The following is an 11,926-nucleotide window of genomic DNA, read 5'->3' as shown; positions in this document are numbered from 1 at the left end:
GGGGAGGGAAGGGAAGGGAAGGGAACTTCAAAGCAAGATTAATGATAAGTGAAAAATCTAGAAAAGTGTAAAAAAATCATCAGATGGTTGGATAAAAAACAAACTGCAGACAAGGAAGGATTTAAACAACAGAAGGAAGAACTGAACAATGTTTGCAGCACCATCATTATCAAGCTATACCACAGTGCTTGTGGATTGCAGAAGGAATACGTGTGGGCATCCCTGGTCATGGACCTCCTGATTCAGGTGGTGCTTTTTCAGGTCCCACCACTGAATGGGTTGATTAAGTCAGTCCACAGAGATATATACCATTGAGCCACAGGAAATCATTGAAAGGACACAAATGTAGCAAGTCCCATGGCATCATTAAACTTGAGCTGCTACAATAAATTATAGGGCATTATCAATATTTGAACAGAAATGTGCACAGGCAGAGGAAATAACACTGCACATTATAAGCACCCTTTATTAAATGGAAATGCCTTAAATAAAACTGTTTAAATTGTGGGGAAACATGTTGCCAAAGCACTGGTATCACCCAAACGTTTCTGCTAAAATACTGAACAAGAATTTACACTTGAAGATCATAGAGGCTTGTAGACATGAAGAAGTTTGAGAAACACCAATTTAGAGAACTTATCAGTAACTTACTTTCTATATATGAAAGAAAAATGCATGCATAGCTGACCTTATACATGACTTAAAAATTAACTTGGCGATATTCCTTACTTACACCACATACAAGGCGATACACACAGGTATTAAGTGGCTACTGTTCATCACAAAGTAATGCAGAGCCAAGCATGGGTGGCACACACACTTAGTCTCAGACTAGGGAGACAGAGGCAGATGGATCTTTATGAGTTTGAGGTCAGTCTGGTCCACTTAGCGAGTGCCAGGACAGTCAGGGCTATGTTGAGAGACTCTGTCTCCAAAAAAAGAAAAGAGAAAAATTTAAAAACAAAACAACCGGGCTGGAGAGATGACTCAGTGGCTAAGAGCACTGACTGTTCTTCCAGAGGTCCTGAGTTCAAATCCCAGCAACCACATGATGGCTCACAACCATCTTTAATGGGATCTGATGCCCTCTTCTGGTATGTCTGAAGAGAGCAATGGTGAATACATAAAATAAATAAATCTTTAAAAAAAACAAAAAAAAAAAAACAAGCAAACAAACAAAAATCCAGTAAAGCAGGATCTCACATATATATAAGACAGAATAAAATAAATGCCTAAAACTATAGTTTGTTATGGCTTTAAAATATTTTACAAGGAAAAAATTATTACCATTATGTATTTATTGAGTAGCACAATTGATAGATTACATATATTAAATCATCTCTAATTTCCTATTTTCCTGGGGAGCTTTGCAAAGCTCTTAATTATGTATTAGTCTGGAACAACTATTTCATTAGCTAATTTTCTGCTGACTCCCTTTGCCAGGTGAAAATATGTCACCATGATTCTTAAGAGAAAACATAGTTAATGTGTTTTAGATAATAAACTGCCTTAAAAGGATAATTAATCTTCCTAGTGCAAAATAGCACATATATTAAAATAACACATTCAAAAAATAGATTAAAAATGAAGAAGCTAAATTCAAAATTTAGACAAAGTTGACAAGAGTCATTGTACATAATACCTAGTATCTTTATGTTAAATCTTCAATGAAAAATATTCATAGATGTTTTATCCCTTTTAATCATTAGAAAATAATAAATTATTGGATGAAACTAAAAAAAGACTATTAATAATCTTTAAAAGACTAAAATCACAGAGAAATTAAACATATGACTAAGTAGAAGAACAAAGAAAACTCACACCTAAATTGGAATCACTACTGGAAAAAGAGCCACTATCCACAAGATCTCTCCCTAGACTAACAATGAGAACACATGGACTATGACATTAAGAAACAATGTTGTGTATGAACAGTGACAGTGAGCAATTGCTAGCAATGGAACAGAGTGCTAATAACTAATATGGCAAATCTTCTGATCGAAAATAAAATATAAAGACATTTCAATGTTTTTTACTGCTTTATACATAACTTAATTAAGAGTTTAACAACTTGACACCAAAGAAAAATCTCTGTCTACAGACAGTCCAGAATACTCTCAGGTCTTACACTTTTTGTTTGCTTTAACCTACTTGTAGCCTCCAAGTGTCATGACTCTAATTCTCTTCTGTAGTCCTCTGCTTCCTTTTACACAATAGCCTTTCCAGAATTGACCTTCCCATCTATCCACACAGCCTATCTCCTCACTCTTTCTATTAAATCAGTAGGTAGCACAAAGCAGGAGAAGACACGTAGGAAAAGGAGGCCTCTGGCCTCAAACACCAACACGTCAGAAGAACCTTGGACAGATGTTATGGGTAAGAAAAACTAAAGCTGGCAGAAAGCAGCCAAAGGTGAATTCTTCAAGGACATCTGACTTTTGTGCTTAAAGAGATGAAGTGTAAAATGATGAAAGAGAAAGATGGGAAACTGAAACAGAGTCAAAAAGGAACTATAAATTAAACTCAGTTATCTGACATTATTATAGTAATATAATAAAAAGCAAAACTTCCTAAGGACAAAAGCAAAGGATAAAAAATTTCAGGGGATGGACAGATGACTAAGCAGTTAATAATGTTTGCTGGTCTTACAAAGGACCAGAGATTGGTTCCCAGTGTGCAACTCCTACACCAGGGAGGGCTGGTGCCTCTGGTCTCAGACACTGACACTCAAGTGCACAAACCCATACAAGTAAGTTAAAGTAATACATATAGATACTTTAAAAATAAAAACTCATCTTCAGTCGATAGGGTACCTAAATCAGCTGGTCCTATACAAATACCAAGAACTAAATTATTAAATGGTTGCCCCAAACGAACAGAAGTCACCAGAGGAAGACTGAGAAAGCCATCAAATCTAACATAAAATTGTGTGTGTGTGTGTGTGTGTGTGTATGCGTGTGTGTGTGTATATATATATATATATATATATATATATATAATTAGCTTCTTCATAAATACATGCCAATTTCATACTCAATTTAGAACTGTGACTTATCAAAGGAGTATATCTAGACTAACCTAGACCATCAAAGCCTCTAGCCTCTGAATCATGGTTCTCAACCTGTGGGTCACAATCTCTTTAGGGGATTTGAATGACTCGTTCACGGGGGTCCTATATCAGGTATCCTGTAATTCAAATATTTACATTATAATTCGTAACAGTAGCAAAGTACAGTTATAAAGTAACAATGAATATTTGGGAGACCATGGTAGACCATGGTAGAAGGCTATGGCAAACAGGAGTTCCACATTCCAATTTCCTTCTAGTCATTGCATGAGCTAGCCCCCATGGGATGAACTGTTGAGAGTTACAACATGAAGAATATACTAAAGGTCTTCAGCATTAAGAAGGCTGAGAATCACTGCTAGGGGCCAGGTCTTCAAACACCTGAATATAAAGCATTAGGATTAAGCCTAAGCTAAATCATACACTCAATGGACTAGGTTAGTGTCCCAGTTCCTCCATTTGAGGCCTTGTGTGGTTACAGAAGATGGCTTGTTCAGGCCCTGTGGCTCCCATTACTAGGAATGTTTTTGTTTTTTTGTTTTGTTTTTGTTTTTTGAAAGAGATGGAGTCTCACTATGTGAAGCAGGTCTTAAACTCATAAAACTCTTCTGCTTCAGCCTTTTAAGTTCTGGAATTGTAGATATGTCTTCACCACAACTGGCTGATTTTTTTAAAAAACAAAATAAATCTTTATGGTTTTGCCTACATTGATTCCTCACAATATCTTACTTATGTATTGTGCTTAAACCAGTTTGTTATAATCTAAAAAAAACTAGCATTTAGAGCCTAGTGTGCAGGTCTCTAGGCTACAGGTCAAAAACCTAGAGTCCTGGTTCTTCTGCTAGGGAGACCAGATGGTGGCAGAGTCCATGATTAGCTACAACCTTCATGTTAAGTTCCATTTCATATGGATCGTGCTGGATGCGTAGTATATACTTATAGTATTCAACAGGCTGAAGTAAAATGATCCCATGAACTTGGTAATATGGGCAAAAGGTAAGACTTTATCTCAATTCATTAGGTAATTAAAAAGATTTATCTCTAGTGCCTCAAGTCATCTCATCCTTCTCAAGAAATAACATTATGTTATGTTCAGACTTACATATAAGATTGGGTGCCATTTTTTACTTATGACAGTATGTGATAAGGTACACATATAGACCTGTAGTCAGATATTATTACACCAGCCTTTTCTTGGTGTAGTAATTTGTTTTGGTCTGTCATCCATACACTAAAGAGGTCAAAAACAGAGGAGACTGGGCATGTATTTGGTGGGATGGTTATAGACTTTATTCCTTCTGTCGTGTCAAATAATATCTTGCTTTTTGTGGATCTTTGCTTTCCTTCTTTGTGGTGCTAGAGATTTAACCACAGGCCATGTAAAGTCAGGCAAGACATGTGCTCCTGAGATGTATCTGTTCTCAGTCTGAGATCCCAGCACATTTATACATTTACAATAAATGTTCTTCTTCCATCTTGTTGAGTGTTTGAATTTTTCTTTTATTCATTTGAAGCTATACTTCTAGTTAGTATACATGGGGTGGGGCAAAGGATTAGTTTAGTAACACTTTTTTTCTAATTCTTCTTGGCAATCTTTGTTAAGCCAGTTTTGCACAGAGAACTGTAATCAGAACTAGAAAGTTGAATTTGTGTTATCCTTGGTATATTTTATTTAATTCAACTTCTTGACTGAATTCTGAAAGACCAAAAACCAAACACAAAACCAAACTCAAATCAAAAACTCAAAACTGGATCACTTTTGGTTTCTGTCATGAAGCCCTAACTCAGTGATTTGATTTCTAAATGGAAATATTTACATATATTTGGGTGGATGCCTTGTGATTTAATTAGCTTCTGGAAACTGATTAGAGAATGTAAGTGATATTTAAGTGCTCTTATATTAATTATATTTTATAAAGGTTAATATATAGATAGCTCACCACCGTTATTATCATTAGAGTTTGTATACTATCTACATTTCCAAAGTACATTTATTCATGGAAAGTAGCCAGTCCTGTCCTCTTAGCCTTTCTTTAAATTAAGGCAGTATTAGTCCTAACATGTTGCAATTTTCAATGTATAGCTAATATTTTCTATCAATTTAACTTTAACTTGTTAAAAGGGTGAAGAAGTTACTAGCACTAGAACCACAGAAGGAGACCATTCCTTGGTGCTATTGAAGTGTGCTAGAGTCACCTAAGTGTCTGATAGGTCATTATTTGTTTTTAGTCTTACAAAATTTCGATTGGTTGTGGGTTTTGTGTAATAGTCTCTGTCCATTCCAAAGAGAGGTTTCCTTGATGAGGGCTGAAGACCAAAAACCAAACACAAAACAAATGCTCACACAAATGTTTAGATTGTTGTTAGAGACTTTGCTAACTTAGTAAAGTAGTGTTGGTTCTCTTTCAAGATCCATGACTTCACTAGTGCTGAGTAGTTGCTGTAGTTTCCACTACCTTGCACGGTTTCCCTCTTATTGCATATATCTTAAGTCCAATTTGTCAGCTGTTTTTTCATCTTTGCCTCTAGAGTTTCCAAGGAGCTAAACCTACTCTCAGTAGTTTCAGAGTTACAATCCTGGGGTTCCAAATACCTATTCCTTTTGATAGTGTGCCATGTTAGTGCCCTAACTGCATTCCAGCACCAGTAGATATAAAACCAAGAAAAGGACAGAGAAGATGAAGATTTTCTCATGCTCTTCTGGCTGTCCATAAGTGTTTACTTCCAAAGAGCCCTGTTCCTTACTGCATTCCTATCTTCATCACTCTGACCCTGATAATGTTCTCAAACGAACTGCTTCACACACATAGTAAGATGGTACTTATATATGGTTGCTAGAAAATTCATGCAAGGGTTTTAAATGAAGCTACCCCTATTCAGGAAGTTTGTACTTGACAATTGTGGTGGTTTGAATATGCTTGTCCCATGGAGTGGCATATTAGGTGTGGCCTTGTTAGGGTGGACTTTGAGACTCTCCTTCGACCTGCCTGGAAATCAGTCTTCTCCTGTATGCAGTCAGATGATGATGTAGAACTCTCAGCTCCTCCTGCACTATGCCTGTCTAGATGCTGCCATGCTTCCTGCCTTGATGATAATGAACTCAGAATTTGTAATGTAACCCCAATTAAATGTTATCCTTTATATGACATTGGCCAGGGACAAGGAAGTAGGCTTCAATCAGGAATCTGACATTAGACTAGAACAAAGAAGTAATTTCAGGTAGGAATCTAAATCGTAAGCTACAACAAAGAAGTAATCTCAGGCAGGAACCTAAATATTAGGCTAGAACAAGGAAGTAGGGTTCAGACATGAAAATGACCTTGGGCTAGGATAGGGAAGTAGGCTCAGATACTTTGGTCATCCTGATAAGCCTTTAGAAACAGTGATCATGGGAATGTTCACGTAATTGTGTTTAATGCCTTGCTTTTTCTTTGACTATTTGGGTTTATTGTCTTGCTTGTTCCTCAACTATTTGCATCTATTGTATTGCTAGGCCCTCAACCTAGAACTGACCTTAATACCTGCATGTAATAAAAATGGTATAAAAGCATAAAGGAAGAGGGGGGATGGGATAAGGCATTCTAGGGAGGGGAAATGGGGAAAGAGGATGACATCTGTATTGTAAATAAATAAAATATCCAATAAAAAAAAATGTTATCCTTTATAAGAGTTGCCTTGGTCATGCTGTGTGTTCACAGCAGTAAAACCCTAATTAAAACACCCATCTACAGGGAGGTTTCATCATCTTCAACCAGTGTCAAGTAAGGAAAAAAGGTGAGTGTGCCTCTGCTTAATCACCAACAATGTAAACACAGTGGCTGTTATGTTAAACAGCCACACAGGATCTTGTGTTTGAATACCTAATGCCCAGCTATTGGCACTATCTAGGTAGGTTGTGAATTGGGGTGATGAGAGTCAGGTGGCATATGTGGCAATGTGGGTCACACATTGGCAGGACTCTGAAGACTATAGTCAAGAGTCACTTGCAACCATGCTGTCTACCTCCTGATCAACCAAGATGTGAAAAAGCCATATTGCAAGCTCCTATGGTCACTAACCAAGCCTTTGCCATTTGTCATGTCTTCTCATCACATTAAACTGTACCATCTGAAACTGTGAGCCAAAACAACTCTCCTTTCCATCAAGTTACTCATGTTAGGTCTTTGTCACAGCAAAAGAAACGCTGAATAACAGAATAAACATGTCAAAATTGCTAATAAACAAAGGCTAGCCAGTCAGCCTTAAACTGAGGCCTCAGAAAGAAGCAACCAGAAGAAAGTGGTCCAATTCTAGCAATTTTCATTTCATGAAAAACAGTAACAATGTTTTTCAATTCTCCCTGTCTCCACAATGTTCATACTTAGAAAGAACACTTTCAGTAGAAGTCTTTTTATGCTACATCATTTGTAACATTCACTTGAAGCTTGAAATTAAAATTTACTTCTCTTACCAATTTAGTCCCTTCCCATTTGGCAAACATCCTTTTGATTCCTGCATCTCTAACGGAGCTGAAAATTAATGTGACTTTTTGTTTAATTCTTTGATTATGCAAAATAACCATCAATGGTGTCAGCATGGATCTGTCCAGTTGGCCAAGAGTTATAATGAAATCCTTACATTTTCATAGTACATGACCTCCTCTCAGAGGACCACAAAATCCCTTTCAAACCATACTACGAAGTAAGATCTCACCACTCACCAGCAGCTATGCCTCCTGTGAAATGTATGCTCTGATTAATTAACACTTACTCCAAAGAACTGCAAAATAGAGTCTCCAAAGGTTCTAAAGAAAGAGTTAGCACAAAGTAGGCAAAAACATCACTGTAAGAAATAGATTTAATTTAGCACAAATGAGTTTCACTTGTGGCAAAATTTAAAGAAAAAATTTTATAGTAAATGTAAGAAAATCAAAATTTTAAATGTCTTTTTCTGAAGAATAAAGGAAAACCTTGGATAGTTATTTTAGTCTAACTTACTACCAAATGTTTTATCATCTTTCCAACTATGTTGTCATCATCATGATAAAAATGATGCTTACCCATGACTGAACATCAGCTACATGGCAACAATCCCATGACAATCTCAAATCAGGCTGTCTGACCAGCAGAACCTTCTTACAAGAACTTAACTGCAGTCTATTCTGAGAGAAAGCAGGGAGAATTGGCCTCCTATAGCACATTACACTTTCAGTTTTATGATTCTTGTGCTTTATATTTTTAAGTCTACAAAGTTCATCACATTTAAGGAGTATTTCAAATTCAATTTCATCTTTGTTTGTGATACTATAACAAAATACCATATACTGGGTAGCTTATAAACAATAGAAATACAGTCCATCACAGTTCTGAAAGCTGGAAAATCCAAGATCAAAGAAGCAGCAAATCTACTATTTTATGAAAGCCTGCTTCTGTGTCACAGCCAGTCACATTCTAGCTGTGATACCACATGGCAGAGGAAGATCTCTCGGCCTGTGAAATGGCACTGATTCCATCCTTGAAGGCTCTACCCTCAAATACCTAGTTCCTTTACAAAAGCCTCCACCTCTCAATACTATCACATTCAAAACTAGAACTAATCATATGAACATAAGGGAAATAAAAATATAGTTTGTCGTAAATCACCAACCAATCACAGATATGTGCTGGGCATCTACTCCTCAATGACCAATCCAGTATTTAGTAGATGCATATTGCATGGCACAACCTGAGTCAAAATTATATCCTCTTCTTTCAAATGACCAACTGGTTTAATAACAGCTGACCAGCATCCATTTTCCCAGCAAAGCAATGGTTTTATTTTAGTGGTTGAGGTCTCTTGTTACTCACAGCTGATTCTTCAGCTCCAGCTGACGAGACACCATAGTTTCTTTACACAACTGGTCCAGTAGACTCTTTGCTTCCCTCTGAAACTTTACAAGGCAGGCTTCTATCATCTACACTGCTCTTAACATTCTTATCTTCCAATCTCTTAAAGAATAGTTCACTAAGCTCTCAACACACAACACCTTTTCTCTACCAAAGTTCCAAAGTCCTTCCACAAAGCTCCCCAAACAACATGGTCAGGTCATCACAGCAATACCCCACTGTCCTAGTATCAACTTGTCTTAGTTAGGGTTTCTATTGTTGTGAAGAAACAACAAGACCAAAAGGCAAGTTGGGGAGAAAAGCTTACACTTCCAGATCACTGTTCATCACACAGCCTGTGTTCTTAGAGAACACAGAACCACCAGCCCAGGGCTGGCCCCACCCATAATGGGTTGTTCCTCCCCATCAATCACTAATTAAGAAAATACTTTACAGTCCTGCCTACAGCCTGATCATATGGAGGCATTTTCTTAATTGAGGGTTCCTCCTCTTCTTTAGCCTGTGTCATGCTGACATAAAGCCATCCAGCATAAGCATTGAGAAATTAAAAGATGTAAAACTACCATGGTCCTAGGAGGAGAATATAACCTTTAATCTGATTAAATTTGCTTAAAGGAAAGGAAATACAAGTATGTCAAATGAATGCACTGCTAAAGGCAAAAAGTTCATGTGGCTCCTGAAAGGAACTGAATGACTCAGGTAAAAAACCAGAAAACTGGATCACAAGAGAAAAGATGCTCAAGAATGAGGTCAAAAACAGCAGGATCCAAATACAGTATGAACAAAAGACAGAGCTGTATTTGGGTAATGGAAAGAAAGAATGATTTCATTTGAACACAGCTGTACTTCTTGGCAAGTACAGGTATGCCAGCCTGACAGCAGACTATGCAAACTGTGGAGATACTGAATGCTGAGCTAAGGAAACAAAGTGCTTCACATAGATTGCAGAGTGTAAGCAGTGAAACTAAAATTCAGTTTGTACTGTCAGTCTCCTTTAATAGTCGATGCTACTACTACAGACAGTCTGTAATGCATGCCATCATCACATGGGAAGAAGTCCAGAAGAGCAAAATGACCACACTTCCAAACAATAGATTCTAGGGCACACAGTCTGCTAAGTATCTTTCTACTAAAAGCAAGATTATGGGGAAAGGGAAGAAAATGAGAGTATCAATATCCTCCCCTCCAAAGTTCTCTGGATCCCAAAGCACCTTGAAGAGGCCAGGGAATAATCCCCATTGGATTATCTTTTAGAAAGACTCTGGTCTAATATTAGCACCCCAGTCTACTCAACTTAGCTACCTTCAGCATAGGCCTAGACTGTGTCCAGATGGAAGGAGCCACTCCATAAAATCCAAGAAAAGCTGCCAGATCAATCCAACAGCAATAAAAGTTCACATTTTTAAGCCCATGTCAATATAGAACATCATGTAGAATGTGCTTGTGTATAGAAAAATAAGGTGTGAAATCCTTTCTGAACATACAAGGTAGAGTGATCTACAAAGAATCAGAGAAAAGGTAAGTAAAGAGTATCTAGAGGAACACTCAGACTATTTCCCTATGACACAGAATCAGTTCTGTCAAAATCAAAAGTCCAACATAATTCAACTGCATTACCCCAGGAGGATGTCCTATGGTCCAACAGTTTTGCTGCAGAAATACACCCTGACATTCCACTTATAATTCTGCATTTCCCAATTTATCTCTGCTGTACAGGTTTACCCTATTGTGGGAAGTAAATAATTTCTCTATTTCATATCTGAATTTCTAAAGATTAATACAATGAATTATTCAGTCTGTATTGTTCGTAAGTTTAATATATGTATTTAAATGTCCCATCAAAACACCAAGAACTATCTCACCTGTTGTTCTGAGTCCCTCTAATTAACCTATCCAACATGGCCAGTGCTAATGATGTCCTGACCAAAATAGAGCTGACCATAAACTAGTCCCTTTCTCATAATCTGTCATCTGTGAAAGTATAAATGTGATCTCTATAAGTCACTACTTTAAACATATTCAAACTAGTGAGGAATCAAACTCTTGTTAGTGAGCAGCTTTTCAGGGACATTCTTTTACTAGCATCTCCCTATCTCTGAAAAGGTTAATGCATTTTAATGGCACACTCACTCCCAAATGTGTCACTTCCTGTAAAAGGCAGCAAAGTGCATCCTATCTGAAGTCCTCAATTACTGCCAATGCTCTGTCTGGGACTCTCATCCATTTGCCTATCTTCCAGGAACACACATGCCCAGTACTCAATGCAGCTTTCTGGAAGCCACTTCTTGAGGACTGGAAGAGGATGATCATAGCAGCTCAGTGATGACATGCTGTTTGGTGCATCATAGCCAGAAATAGTGCTGGCCTTTTTCACTGCCATATCACGCTGCTAGCACCTAGCTAAGTGCTGCTGTTCATCACCCCCATGAGACTGCGTATGTGGTGCTAAGGCTTCGTCATCTGCTGTGCTTCATCTCGTTCTGCTGCAGGCCGCATCCTCCCATGGAATCATGGCCAAAGCTCAGATTCTCTTGCTGTTCACTTCATATTTTCAAAACCATACAAAAATTTCAAGTAGTTAATAAAAAAAGTTGTATTCCACTCTCTTATGAGCAATTGCTTGAAATTACCAACAAGTAACTAAAAGAAGGCCAAAATTAGATTAGAAAAAAGTTGTACTACAAATGTCATAATATTTTCAGTATAATGTTAATGATAAAAAGTAAAGATGGATTTGAACATAACTATAAAAAAGGATTACCCTTTTTAAACTTTGAATTATATGTATAGATTTGGTGACAAACATTTATTGTGCCATCTTTCTACAACAGTCAAAAGGCATCTAAAAACAGAGGAGTAACTGTTATGCACTGCCAACATTGTTATGCAGCTTAAGAGAAATTTTGGAGGAATGTTTTCTTAGAATCCTCTTTGTAGAGACATGTTTTTATGTTCACAATTCCTAAATTCTGGTAGAACAAGAGAGGACATCAAA

The 11,926-nt window shown here is 37.2% G+C and overlaps 1 protein-coding gene and 1 pseudogene across 2 annotated transcripts in view; one reads left to right on the top strand and one right to left on the bottom strand.

Moving 5' to 3' along the window:
* The window catches only part of LOC114622021, a 2,339-nt pseudogene extending 2,052 nt beyond the window's left edge, over positions 1 to 287 (top strand).
* The window catches only part of Exoc4 (exocyst complex component 4), a 689,148-nt gene that overhangs the window by 568,823 nt on the left and 108,399 nt on the right, over positions 1 to 11,926 (bottom strand). The window lies entirely within an intron of this gene.

Source organism: Grammomys surdaster, unplaced genomic scaffold (genome assembly GCF_004785775.1).
Source record: "Grammomys surdaster isolate TR1022 unplaced genomic scaffold, NIH_TR_1.0 186, whole genome shotgun sequence".
NCBI lineage: Eukaryota > Metazoa > Chordata > Mammalia > Rodentia > Muridae > Grammomys > Grammomys surdaster.
The sequence above is the reverse complement of the archived record's forward strand: the minus strand, read 5'-3'. Positions and strand labels throughout refer to the sequence as shown.